Source organism: Callithrix jacchus, chromosome 7, assembly GCF_049354715.1.
Source record: "Callithrix jacchus isolate 240 chromosome 7, calJac240_pri, whole genome shotgun sequence".
Lineage (NCBI taxonomy): Eukaryota > Metazoa > Chordata > Mammalia > Primates > Cebidae > Callithrix > Callithrix jacchus.
In genome coordinates, this window is record NC_133508.1 from 1,742,996 (window position 1) to 1,758,074 (window position 15,079).

A 15,079-nucleotide genomic window follows, 5' to 3' on the forward strand; every position below is an offset into this window, starting at 1 on the left:
CTAAATATTATCTAGGCAGCCCAATGTAAAAAGCAAAATTGCTTGGAATATAATCTGTCAGAAAAAATATACAATGCCCTATTTTACTCTGTTTTGGAGTATATACACCAACTCAATATGCTCTGTCAGGTAAAATACCGAAATTCTAATTTTAGCGAATCGAAAAAATCTAAATAATATCTAGGCACCCCAAAGTTAAAAGAAAATGGCTCTGAATATAGTCTGTTAGAAAAAATATACAATTTCTTATTCTACTTTGTTTTGGAGTATATATACCAACTCAGTATGCTCTCTCATGTAAAATACAGAAATTCTAATTTTACGCGAATCGAAAAAAATCTGAATAATATCTAGGTGACCCAAAGTTAAAGAAAATGGCTCTGAATATAGTCTGTTAGAAAAAATATACAATGCCTTATTCTACTCAGTTTTGGAGTATATACACCAACTCAGTATGCTCTCTCATATAAAATGCAGAAATTCTAAATTTACGTGAATCGAAAAAAATCTAAATCTTATATTGGCACCCCAATGTCAAAGACAAAATTGCTCTGATTAAAACCTGTCTAGAAAAATATACAATGCCATATTCTACTCTGTTTTGGAGTATATACACCAACTCCATATGCTCTCTCACCTAAAATACAGAAATACTATATTTAAGCGAATCAAAAAAAATCTAAATATTATCTAGGAACCCCAATGTTAAAAACAAAATTGCTCTGAATATAATCTGTGAGAAAAAATATACAATGCCCTATTCTACTTAGTTTTGGAGTATATACACCAACTCAGTATGCTCTCTCATGTAAAATACCGAAATTCTAATTTTATCCAAATTGAAAATATCTAAATATTATCTAGGCACCCCAATGTTAATAACAAAATTGCTCTGAATATAATGAGACAGAAAAAATACACAATGCCCTATTCTACTCTTTTTTGGCGTATATACACCAACTGCATATGCTCTCTCATGTAAAATACCAAAATTCTTTATTTAAGCGAATCGAAAAAAATCTAAATATTATCTAGGCACCGCAATGTTAAAAACAAAATTGCTCTGAATATAATCTGTCAGAAAAAATAATCAATGCCCTACTGTACTCTGTTTTGGAGTATATACACCAACTCCATATGCTCTCTCATGTTAAATACAGAAATTCTATATTTAAGCGAATCGAAATAAATCTAAATATTATCTGGGCATTCCAATGTTAAAAGCAAAATTTCTCTGAATGTAATCTGTCAGAAAAAATATACAATGCCCTTCTATACTCTGTTGTGTAGTATATACACCAACTCAATATGCTCTCTCATGTAAAATACAGAAATTCAAAATGTACGCGAATCGAAAAAAATCTAAATAATATCTAGGCGCCCCAAAGTTAAAAGAAAATGGCTCTGAATATACTCTGTTAGAAAAAATATAGAATGCCTTATTCTACTTTGTTGTGTAGTATATACACCAACTCAGTAAGCTATATCATGTAAAATACAGAAATTCTAATTTTACCCGAATCGAAAAAATTTAAATATTATCTTGGCTCCCCAATGTAAAAAACGAAATTTCTCTGAATATAATCTGTCATAAAAAATATACAATGCCCTATTCTACTCAGTTTTGCAGTATATACACCAACTCCATATGCTGTCTCAAATAAAATACAGAAATTCTATATTTAAGTGAATCGAAAAAAATCTAAATATTACCTAGTCACCCCAATGTTAAAAGAGAAAACGCTCAGAATATAATCTGTCATTAAAAATATACAATGCCCTTTTCTACTCTGTTTTGTAGTATATACACCAACTCAATATGCTCTCTCATGTAAAACATAGAAATTCTAATTATACCCGAATCGAAAAAAATCTAAATATTATCTAGCCACCACAATGTTAAAAAAAAATTGCTCTGAATATAATCTGTCAGAAAAAATATACAATGCCTTACTGTACTCTGTTTTGGAGTGTATACACAAACTCAATATGCTCTCTCATGTAAAATACAGAAATTCTATATTTAAGCAAAACGAAAAAAATCTAAATATTATCTAGGCACCCCAATGTTAAAAACAAAATTTCTCTGAATATAATCTGTCAGAAAAAATATGCAATGCCTCTTTCTGCTCTGTTTTGGAGTATATACACCAACTCCATATGCTCTCTCATGTAAAATACAGAAATTCTATATTTAAGCGAATCAAAATAAATCTAAATATTATCTAGGAACCCCAATGTTAAAAGCAAAATTTCTCTGAATATTATCTGTCAGAAAAAATATAAAATGTTATATTCTATTCTGTTTTGGAGTATATACACCAACTCGGTATCCTCTCTCATGTAAAATACAAAAATTCAAATTTTACGGAAATTGAAATAAATCTAAATAATATCATGGCACCCCAAAGTTAAAAGAAAATGACTCTGAATATAGTCTGTTAGAAAAAATATACAATGCCTTATTCTACTCAGTTTTGGAGTAAATACACCAATTCAGTATGCTCTCTCATATAAAATACAGAAATTTTAATTTTACCCAAATCAAAAAATCTAAATATTATCTAGGCAGCCCAAAATAAGGAAAATTGCTTTTAATATAATCTGTCAGAAAAAATATACAATGCCCTTTTCTACTCTCTTTTGTAGTATATACACGCACTAAATATGCTCTCTCATGTAAAATACAGAAATTCTAATTTTACCCGAATCTTAAAAATCTAAATATTCTCTAGGCACGCCAATGTTAAAAACAAAATTGCTCTCAATATAATCTGTCAGGAAAAATATACAATGCCCTATTCTACTCTGTTTTAGCGTATATACACCAACTCAATATGCTCTCTCGTGTGAAATACAGAAATCCTACATTTAAGCGAATTGAAAAAAATCTAAATATTATCTATGCACCCGAATGTTAAAAGCAAAATTTCTCTGAATATGATCTGTCAGAAAAAATATACAATGCCCTTTTCTACTCTCTTTTGGAGTATATCAACCAACTCAATATGCTTTCTTTTGTAAAATACCGGAATTCTAATTTTACGCAAATCAAAAAAAAATCTAAATAATATCTAGGCGCCCCGAAGTTAAAAGAAAATGGCTCTGAATATAGTCTGTTAGAAGAAATATACAATGCCCTATTCTACTTCATCTGGAGTATATACACCAACTCAGTATGCTCTCTTATGTAAAATACCAAAACTCTCATTTTACTTGAATCAAAAAAAATCTGAATATTATTTAAGCACCCCAATGTTAAAAGCAAAATTGCTCTGAATATAATCTGTCAGAAAAAATATACAATGCCATTTCCTAGTCTGTTTTGTAGTATATACACCATCTCAATATGCTCTCTCATGTAAAATACCGAAATTCTAATTTTACGAGTATCGAAAAATATCTAAATATATCTAGGTGCCCCAAAGTTAAAGGAAAATGGCTCTGAATATAGTCTGTTAGAAAAAATATACAATGGCTTATTCTACTCTGTTTTGGAGTGTATACACCAACTCAGTATGTTCCCTCATGTAAAATACCGAAATTCTAATTTTACATGAATCGAAAAAAATATAAATATTATATAGGCACTTCAATGTTAAAAACAAATTGCTCTGAATATAATCTGTCAGAAAAAATATACAATGCCCTATTCTACTCTGTTTTGGAGTATATACACCAACTCAGTATGCTCTCTCATTTAAAATACCGAAATTCTAATTTTAGGTGAATCGAAAAAAATTTATATATTATATAGGCACTTCAATGTTAAAAACAAATTGCTCTGAATATAATCTGTCAGAAAAAAATGCACAATGCTTTATTCTACTCTGTTTTGGAGTATATACACCAACTCCATATGCTCTCTGATGTAAAATACAGATATTCTATATTTAAGTGAATCGAGAAAAATCTAAATAATATCTATGCACCGCAATGTTAAAAGTAAAATTGCTCTGAATACAATCTGTCTGAGAAAATAAACAATGCCCTTTTCTACTCTGTTTTATAGTATATACACCAACTCAATATGCTCTCTCATGTAAAATACCGAAATTCTAATTTTACGCATATCGAAAAAAATCTGAATAATATATAGGCACCCCAAAGTTAAAAGAAAATGTCTCTGAATATAGTCTGTTAAAAAAAATATACAATGCCTTATTCTACTCTGTTTTGGAGTATATACACCAACTCATTATGCTCTCATGTAAAATACAGAAATTCTAATTTTACCCAAATCGAAAAAATTTAAATATTATCTAGGCACCCCAATGTTAAAAACAAAATTGCTCTGAATATAATCTGTCAGAAAAAATATACAATGCCGTTTTCTACTCTGTTTTGTCGTATATATACCTACTCAATATGCTCTCTCCTGTAAAATACCCAAATTCAAATTTTACACGAATCGAAAAAAATCTAAATAATATCTAGGCGCCCCAAAGTTAAAAGAAAATGGCTCTGAATATAGTCTGTTAGAAAAAATATACATTGCCTTATTCTACTCTGTTTTGGAGTATATACACTAACTCAGTATGCTCTCTCGTGTGAAATACCGAAATTCTAATTTTACGTGAATCGAAAAAAATTTAAATATTATCTAGACACCCCAATGTTAAAAGCAAAATTGCTCTAAATATAATGTGTCCGAAAATATATACAATGCCCTTTTCTACTCTGTTTTTGAGTATATACACCAACTTAATATGCTCTCACATGTAAAATACCAAAATTATAATTTTACGTGAATCGAAAAAAATCTAATTTCCTAGGCACCCCAATGTTAAAAGCAAAATTGCTCTGAATATAACTTGTCAGAAAAAATATAGAATGACCTTTTCTACACTGTTTTGGAATACATACACCAACAGAATACGCTCTGTCATGTAAAATACCGAAATTCGAATTTTACGCGAATCAAAAATAATCAAAATAATACCTAGGGGCGCCGAAGTTAAAAGAAAATGGCTCTGAATATAGTCTGTTAGAAAAAATATAAAATGCCTTATTCTAATCTGTTTTGGTGTATATACACCAACTCAGTATGCTCTCTCCTGTAAAATACAGAAATTCTAATTTTACGCAAATCGAAAAAAATCTGAATAATATCTAGGCGACCCAAAGTTAATGAAAATGGCTCTGAATATAGTCTGTTAGAAAAAATATACAATTCCTTATTCTACTCAGTTTTGGAGTATATACACCAACTCAGTATGCTCTCTCATGTAAAATGCAGAAATTCTAAATTTACGTGAATCGAAAAAAATCTAAATATTATATGGGCACCCCAATGTCAAAGACAAAATTGCTCTGATTAAAATCTGTCAAAAAAATATACAATGCCCTATCTACTCTGTTTTGGAGTATATACACCAACTCCATATGCTCTCTCACCTAAAATACAGAAATACTATATTTAAGAGAATCGAAAAAAATCTAAATATTATCTAGGCACCCCAATGTTAAAACCAAAATTGCTCTGAATATAATCTGTCCGAAAATATATACAATGCCCTTTTCTACTCTGTTTTGGAGTATATACACCATCTTAATATGCTCTCACATGTAAAATACCGAAATTATAATTTTACGTGAATCAAAAAAAATCTAATTTCCTAGGCACCCCAATGTTAAAAGCAAAATTGCTCTGAATATAACTTGTCAGAAAAAATATAGAATGACATTTTCTACACTGTTTTGGAATACATACACCAACAGAATACGCTCTCTCATGTAAAATACCGAAATTCGAATTTTACGTGAATCAAAAATAATCAAAATAATACCTAGTGGATTTGAAGTTAAAAAAAAATGGCTCTGAATATAGTCTGTTAGAAAAAATATAAAATGCCTTATTCTAATTTGTTTTGGTGTATATACACCAACTCAGTATGCTCTCTCATGTAAAATAGAGAAATTCTAATTTTACGCGAATCGAAAAAATCTGAATAATATCTAGGCGACCCAAAGTTAATGAAAATGGCTCTGAATATAGTCTGTTAGAAAAAATATACAATTCCTTATTCTACTCAGTTTTGGAGTATATACACCAACTCAGTATGCTATCACATGTAAAATGGAGAAATTCTAAATTTACGTGAATCGAAAAAAATCTAAATATTATATGGGCACACCAATGTCAAAGACAAAATTTCTCTGATTAAAATCTGTCAAAAAAATATACAATGCCATATTCTACTCTGTTTTGGAGTATATACACCAACTCTATATGCTCTCTCATGTAAAATACAGAAATTCAATATTTAAGTGAATTGAAAAAAATCTAAATATAATCTAGGCACTCCAATGATAAAAGAAAGATTTCTCTGAATATAAATTGTCAGAAAAAATATACAATGCCCTTTTCTACTCTGTTTTGATGTATATACACCAACTCAATATGCTCCCTCATGTGAAATAACGAAATTCTAATTTTACGTGAATCGAAAGAAGTATGAATAATTTCTAGGCGCCCCAAAGTATAAAGGGAATGACTCTGAATATAGTCTGTTAGAAAAAATATACAATGCCATATTCTACTCTGTTTTGTATTATATACACCAACTCAATATGCTCTCTCATGTAAAATACAAAAATTCTAATTTTATGCCAATCGAAAAAAATCTAAATAATATATAGGCGCCCCAAATTTAAAAGAAAATGGCTCTGAATATAGTCTGTTAGAAAAAATATACAATGATTTATTCCACTCTGTTTTGGAGTATATACACCAACTAAGTATGCTCTCACATGTAAAATAAAAATAATTCTAATTTTACGCAAATCGAAAAAAATCTAAATAATACCTAGGTGCCCGAAAGTTAAAGAATATGGCTCTGAATTCAGTCTGTTAGAAAAAATATACAATGCCTTATTCTACTATGTTTTAGAGTATATAAACCAACTCAGTATGCTCTCTCTTGTAAAATAGAGAAATTCTAATTTTGCCAGAATCGAAAATATCCAAATATTATTTAGGCACCCAAATGTTAAAAACAAAATTGCTCTGAATATAATCTGTCAAAAAAAATATACAATGCCCTATTCTACTCTGTTTTGGAGTATATACAACAACTCAGTATGCTCTCTCATGTAAAATACCGAAATTCTAATTTTACATGCATCGAAAAAAATATAAATATTATCTCAGCACCCCAATGTTAAAAGCAAATTGGCTCTGAATATAATCTGTCATGCAAAATATACAATGCGCTTTTCTACTCTGTTTTGGAGTATATACACCAACTCAATATGCTCTCTCATGTAAAATACCGAAATGCTATATTTACGTGAATCGAAAAAAATCTAAATATTATCTAGGCACCCCAATGTTAATAACAAAATCGCTCTGAATATAATCTGTCATGCAAAATATACAATGCCCTATTCTACTCTGTTTTGGAGTATATACACCAACTCTATATGCTCTCTCATGTAAAATACCGAAATTCCATATTTAAGCGAATCGAAATAAATCGAAATATTATCTAGGCACACTAATGTTAAAAGCAAAATTGCTATGAATATAATCTGTCAGAAAAAATATACAATGCCCTATTCTACTCCGTTTTGGAGTTTATACACCAACTCCATATGCTCTCTCATGTGAAATACAGAAATTCTATATTTCAGCGAATCGAAAAAAATCTAAATATTATCTAGGCATGCCAATGTTAAAAACAATATTGCTCTTAGTATAATCTGTCAGACAAAATATACAATGCCCTATTCTACTCTGTTTTGGAGTATATACAACAACTCCATATGCTCTCTCATGTAAAATACAGAAATTCTATATTTAAGCGAATCGAAATACATCTAAATATTATCTAGGCACCCCAAAGTTAAAAGAAAATGGCTCTGAATATAGTCTGTTAGAAAAAATATACAATGCCTTATTCTACTATGTTTTGGATTATATACGCCAACTCAGTGTGCTCTATCGTGTAAAATACGGAAATTCTAATTTTACCCGAATTGAAAAAATCTAAATATTATCTAGGCAACCCAATGTCAAAAACAAAATTTCTCTGAATATAATCTGTCAGAACAAAAATACAATGCCCTATTCTACTCTGTTTTTGAGTATATACACCAACTCTGCCTGCTCTCTCATGTAAAATACAGAAATTCTTCATTTAAGCGAATCGAAAAAAATCTAAATACTATCTAGGCACCCCAATGTGAAAAGAAAAATTGCTCTGAATATAATCTGTCTCAAAAAATATACAATGCTCTTTTCTACTCTGCTTTTGAGTATATACACCAAATCAATATGCTCTCTCCTGTAAAATACCGAAATTCCAATTTCACACAAATCAAAAAAATTCTAAATAATATCTAGGAGCCCCAAAATTAAAAGAAAATGGCTCTGAATATACTCTGTTAGAAAAAACATACAATGCCTTATTCTACTCTGTTTTGGACTGTATACACCAACTCAATATGCTCTCTCATGTCAAATACCGAGATTCTTAATTTATGCGAATCGAAAAAAATCTAAATATTATCTAGGCACTTGAATGACAGAAGAAAGTGGCTCTGAATATAATCTGTCAGAAAAAAATATACAAAGCCCTCTTCTACTTTGTTTTGGAATATATACACCAACTCAATATGCTCTCTTATATAAAATACCGAAATTGTAATTTTACACAAATTGAAATAAATCTAAATATCATCTAGGCACCCCAAAATTAAGAGAAAATGGCTCTGAATATACTCTGTTAGAAAAAACATACAATGCCTTATTCTACTCTGTTTTGGACTGTATACACCAACTCAATATGCTCTCTTATATAAAATACCGAAATTCAAATTTTATGCAAATCCAAATAAATCTAATTATCTAGGCACCCCAATGTTAAAAGCAATATTTCTCTGAATATAATTTGCCAGAAAAAATATACAATGCCCTATTCTACTCTGTTTTGCAGTATAAACACCTACTCAATATGCTCTCTCATGTAAAATACCGAAATGCTAATTTTACAGGAATCGAAAAAAATCTAAATATTATTTAGGAAACCCAATGTTAAAAGCAAAATTTCTCTGAATATAATCTGTAAAGAAAAATATAAAATGTTCTTTTCTACTCTTTTTTGTAGTATATACACCAAATCCATATGCTCTCCCTTGTAAAAAAACGAAATTCTAATTTTACGAGAATCGAAAAAAATCTAAATATTATATAGGCAATCCAATGTTAAAAGCAAAATTGCTCTGAAAGTAATCTGTCAGAAAATATATACAATGCCCGTTTATACTCTCTTTTCGATTATGTACTCCAACTCAATATGCTCTCCCATGTAAAATACCGAATTTCTAATTTTACATGAATCGAAAAAGTCTAAATATTATCTAGGCACCCCAATGTTAAAAGCAAAATTGCTCTAAATATTATCTGTCAGAAAAAATATACAATGTCTCTTTCTACTTTGTTTTCGAGTATATACACCTACACAATATGCCCTTTCATGTAAAATACTGAAATTCTAATTTTACGCGATTCGAAAAGAATCTAAATATTATCTAGGCACCCCAATGTTAAACACAAAATTGCTCTGAATATAATCTGTCAGAGAAAATATACAATGCCCTATTCTACTCTGTTTTGCAGTATAAACACCTACTCAATATGCTCTCTCATGTAAAATACCGAAATGCTAATTTTACAGGAATCGAAAAAAATCTAAATATTATTTAGGAAACCCAATGTTAAAAGCAAAATTTCTCTGAATATAATCTGTAAAGAAAAATATAAAATGCTCTTTTCTACTCTTTTTTGTAGTATATACACCAAATCCATATGCTCTCCCTTGTAAAAAAACGAAATTCTAATTTTACGAGAATCGAAAAAAATCTAAATATTATATAGGCAATCCAATGTTAAAAGCAAAATTGCTCTGAAAGTAATCTGTCAGAAAATATATACAATGCCCATTTATACTCTCTTTTCGAGTATGTACTCCAACTCAATATGCTCTCCCATGTAAAATACCAAATTTCTAATTTTACGCGAATCGAAAAAGTCTAAATATTATCTAGGCACCCCAATGTTAAAAGCAAAATTGCTCTAAATATTATCTGTCAGAAAAAATATACAATGTCTCTTTCTACTCTGTTTTGGAGTATATACACCAACTCAATATGCCCTCTCATGTAAAATACCAAAATTCTAATTTTACGCAAATCGAAAAAAATCTATATTATCTAGGCACCCCAATGTTAAAAGAAAATGGCTCTGAATATAATCTGTCATAAAAAATATACACTGCTATTTTCTATTTTCTTTTGGAGTATATACACCAACTCAATATGCTCTCTCATGTAAAATGCCAAAATTGTAATTTTACAGGAATAAAAAAAAATCTAAATATTATCTAGGCACCCCAATGTTAAAAGCAAAATTGCTCTAAATATTATCTGTCAGAAAAAATATACAATGTCTCTTTCTACTCCGTTTTGGAGTATATACACCAACTCAATATGCCCTTTCATGTAAAATACTGAAATTCTAATTTTACGTGAATCGAAAAGAATCTAAATATTATCTAGGCACCCCAATGTTAAAAGAAAATGGCTCTGAATATAATCTGTCATAAAAAATACATACTGCTATTTTCTACTCTGTTTTGGAGTATATACACCAACTCAATATGCTCTCTCATGTAAAATGCCAAAATTCTATTTTTACAGTAATTGAAAAAAATCTAAATATTATCTAGGCACCCCAATGTTGAAAGGAAAATTGTGTTTTCATTTTTCATCACCCATGGACATAGAAAGGGGAGTACTAAACACTGGGGTCTATTGGGGGAAAAAGGGGAGGGCCAGTGGGAGGGAGAGGTGGGGAGGGATAGCCTGGGGAGAAATGCCAAATGTGGGTGAAGGGGAGAAGAAAAGCAAAGCACACTGCCATATGTGTACCTACGCAACTGTCTTGCATGCTCTGCTCATGTACCCCAAAACATATAATCCAATAAAAAATTTTTAAAAATAAATAAATAAATAAAATAAAATAAAAATTGTGAATATGATCTGTCACTAAAAATATACAATGCCTATTTTAACTATTTTGTGGAGTCTATACACCAACTCAGTATTCTCTCCCATGTAAAATATTGAAATTCTAAATTTACACGATTTGAAAAAAATCTAAATATTATCTAGGAACCCCAATTTTAAAAGCAAAATTGTTCTGAATATAACCTGTCAGAAAAAATATACAATGCCCCTTTCTACTTTGTTTTCGAGTATATACACCAACCCAATATGCTCTCTCATGTAAAATACCGAAATTCTAATTTTACATGAATCCAAAGAAATGTAAATAATATCTAGGCACTCCAATGTTAAAAGCAAAATTGCTCTGAATGCAATTTGTCAGAAAAAATATACAATGCCATTTTCTACGCTTTATTGGAGTATATACACCAACTCGATATGCTCTCTCAGGTAAAATACCGAAATTCTAAAATTATGCGAATCGAAAGAAATTTAATATTATCTAGGCACCCCAATGTAAAAAGCAAAATTTCTCTGAATACAATTTGTCAGAAAAAATATACAATGCTCTTTTCTACTCTTTTTTGGAGTATATACACCAACTCAGTATGCTCTCTCATTTAAAATAACGAAATTCTAATTTTACACTAATCGAAAAAAATCTAAATATTATCTAGGCACCCCAATGTTAAAAGCAAAATTTCAATTAATATCATCTGTCAGAAAAAAAATACAATGCTTTTTTCTACTCGGTTTTGGAGTATATACACCAACTCAATATACTCTCTCATGAAAAATAGCGAAATTCTAAATTTACGTTAATCGAAAAAAATCTAAATATTATCTAGGCACCCCAATGTGAAAAATAAATGGATCTGAATATAATCTATCCGAGAAAATATACAGTTTTTTTTTCTACTCTTCTTTAAAGTATATAAACCAACTCAATATGCTCTCTTCTGTAAAATACCGAAATTCTAAATTTACGCTAATCAAATGAGATATAAATATTATCTAGGCACCACAATGGTAATAGAAAAATTGCTCTGAACCTAATCTGTCAGAAAAAATATACAATGCCCTATTCTACTCTGTTTTGGAGTATATACACCAACTCAATATGCTCTCATGTAAAATACAAAGATTCTAAATTTACGGGAATCGAAAAAAATCTAAATATTATCTATGAACTTCAATGTTAAAAGTAAAATTGCTCTGAATATAATCTTTCAGAAATAATATACAATGCCCTTTTCTACTCTGTTTTTGAGTATATACACCAACGCCATATGCTCCCTCATGTAAAATACTGAAATTCTATATTTACGTGAATCGAAAAAAATGTAAATATTATCTAGGCACCCCAATGTTAAAAGTAAAATTGCTCTGAATATAGTCTGTCACCGAAAATACACAATGCCGCTTTCTACTCTTTTTTGGAGTATATACACCAACTCAATATGCTCTCTCAGGTAAATACCGAAATTCTAATTATACCTGAATCAAAAAAAATCTAAATATTATCAAGGCACCCCAATGTTAAAAGCAAAATTGCTCTGAATATAATCTTTCAGAGAAAATACACAATGTCCTTTTCTACTCTTGTTTAGCGTATATAAACCAACTCAATATGCTCTCTCATGTAAAATATCAAAATTCTAAATTTATGCGAATTGAAAAAAATCTAAATATTATCTAGGCACCCCAATGTTAATACCAAAATTGCTCTGAATATAATCTGATAGAAATAATATACAATGCCCTATTCTACTCTCTTTTGGAGTATATACACCAACTCAATATGCTCTCTCATGTAAAATACCGAAATTCTAAATTTACGGGAATCGAAAAAAATCTAAATATTATCTAGGAACCCCAATGTTAAAAGCAAAATTTCTCTGAATATAATCTGTCAGAAATAATATACAATGCCCTTTTCTACTCTGTTTTGGAGTACATACACCAAGTCAATATGCTCTATAATGTAAAATACCGAAATTCTAAATTTACGCTAATCAAATGAAATCTAAATATTATCTAGGCACCCCAATGATAATAGAAAATTGCTCTGAATATAATCTGTCATAAAAATATGCAATGCCCTTTTCTACTTTGTTTTGGAGTATATACACCATCTCAATATGCTCTCTCATGTAAAATACCGAAATTCTAATTATACCTGAATTGAAAAAAAATCTATATATTATCTAGGCACCCCAATGTTAAAAGCAAAATTGCTCTGAATATAATCTGTCAGAGAATATACACAATGACCTTTTCTACTCTGTTTTGGAGTATATACACCAACTCAATATGCTCTCCATGTAAAATACCGAAATTCAAATTTTACACAAACCCCAAAACATCTAAATATTATCTAGGCACCCCATTGTTAAAAGCAAAACTGATCTGAATGTTATCTGTCAGAAAAAATATACAATGCCATTTTCTACTCTGTTTTGGAGTACACACACCAAGTCAATATGCTCTCTCATGTAAAATACAGAAATTCTAATTTTACGTGAATCGAAAAAAATCTAAATATTATCTAGGCACACTATTGTTAAAATCAAAATTGCTCTGAATATAATCTGTCAGAGAATATACACAATGCCTTTTTCTACTCTGTTTTGGAGTATATACACCAACCCAATAAGCTCTCTCATGTAAAATACCAAAATTCTATATACACACGAATCGAAAAAAATCTAAATATTATCTAGGCACCGCAATGTGGAAAGAAAATTGATCTGAATATAATCTGTCAGGGAAAATATACAATGCCATTTTCTACTCTGTTTCGGTGTATATAAACCAACTCAATATGCTCTCTCATGGAAAATACTGAAATGCTAAATTTACGCTAATCAAATGAAAGCTAAATATTATCTAGGCACCACAATAGTAATAGAAAAATTGCTCTGAATATAATCTGTTAGAAAAAATATACAATGCCCTTTTATACTCTGTTTCGGAGTGTATACACCAACTCAAAATGCTCCCTTAGGTAAAATACCAAAACTCTAATTTTACTCGAATCGAAAAATATCTAAATATTATCTAGGCACCCAATGTTAAAAGCAAAATTGCTCTGAATATAATCTTTCAGAAAAAATATACAATGCCCTTTTCTACTCTGTTTTGGAGAATATACACCAACTCAATATGCTCTCTTACGTAAAATACAGAAATTCTAATTTTCATTGAATCGAAAAAAATCTAAATATTATCTAGGAACCCCAATATTAGAAGCAAAATTGCTCTGAATATAATCTGTCAGAAATAATATACAATGGCCTTTTCTACTCTGTTTGGAGTATATACACCAACTCAGTATGCTCTCCCATGTAAAATACCGAAATTCAAATTTTACACAAACCAAAAAAAATCTAAATATTATCTAGGCACCCCATTGTTAAAAGAAAAATTGCTCTGAATATAATCTTTCAGAAAAAATATACAATTCCCTTTTCTACTCTGTTTTGGAGTATATACACCAAGTCAGTATGCTCTCTCATGTGAAATACTGAAATTCTAATTTTACGCGAATCGAAAAATATCTAAATATTAGCTAGGCACCCCAATGTTATAAACAAAACTGCTCTGAATATAATCTGTCAGAAAAAATATACAATGCCCTATTCTACTCTGTTTTGGAGTATATACACGAACTCCATATGCTCTCTCATGTAAAATACAAAAATTCTATATTTGACCGAATCGAAAAAAATCTAAATATTATCTAGGCATCCCAATGTTAAAAGCAAAATTGCTCTTAATACAATCTGTGATAAAAAATATACAATGCCCTTTACTACTCTGTTTTGCTGTATATACACCAACTCAATAAGCTCTCTCATGTAAAATATCAAAATATTAATTTTACATGAATCAAAAAAATCTAAATAATATCTAGGTGCTCCAAAGTTAAATGAATATGACTCTGAATATCGTCTGAGAGAAAAAATATACAATGCCTTATTCTACTATGTTTTGAAGTATATACACCAACAAATTATGCTCTCTCGTGTGAAATACAGAAATTCTAATTTTACCCAAATCGAAAAAA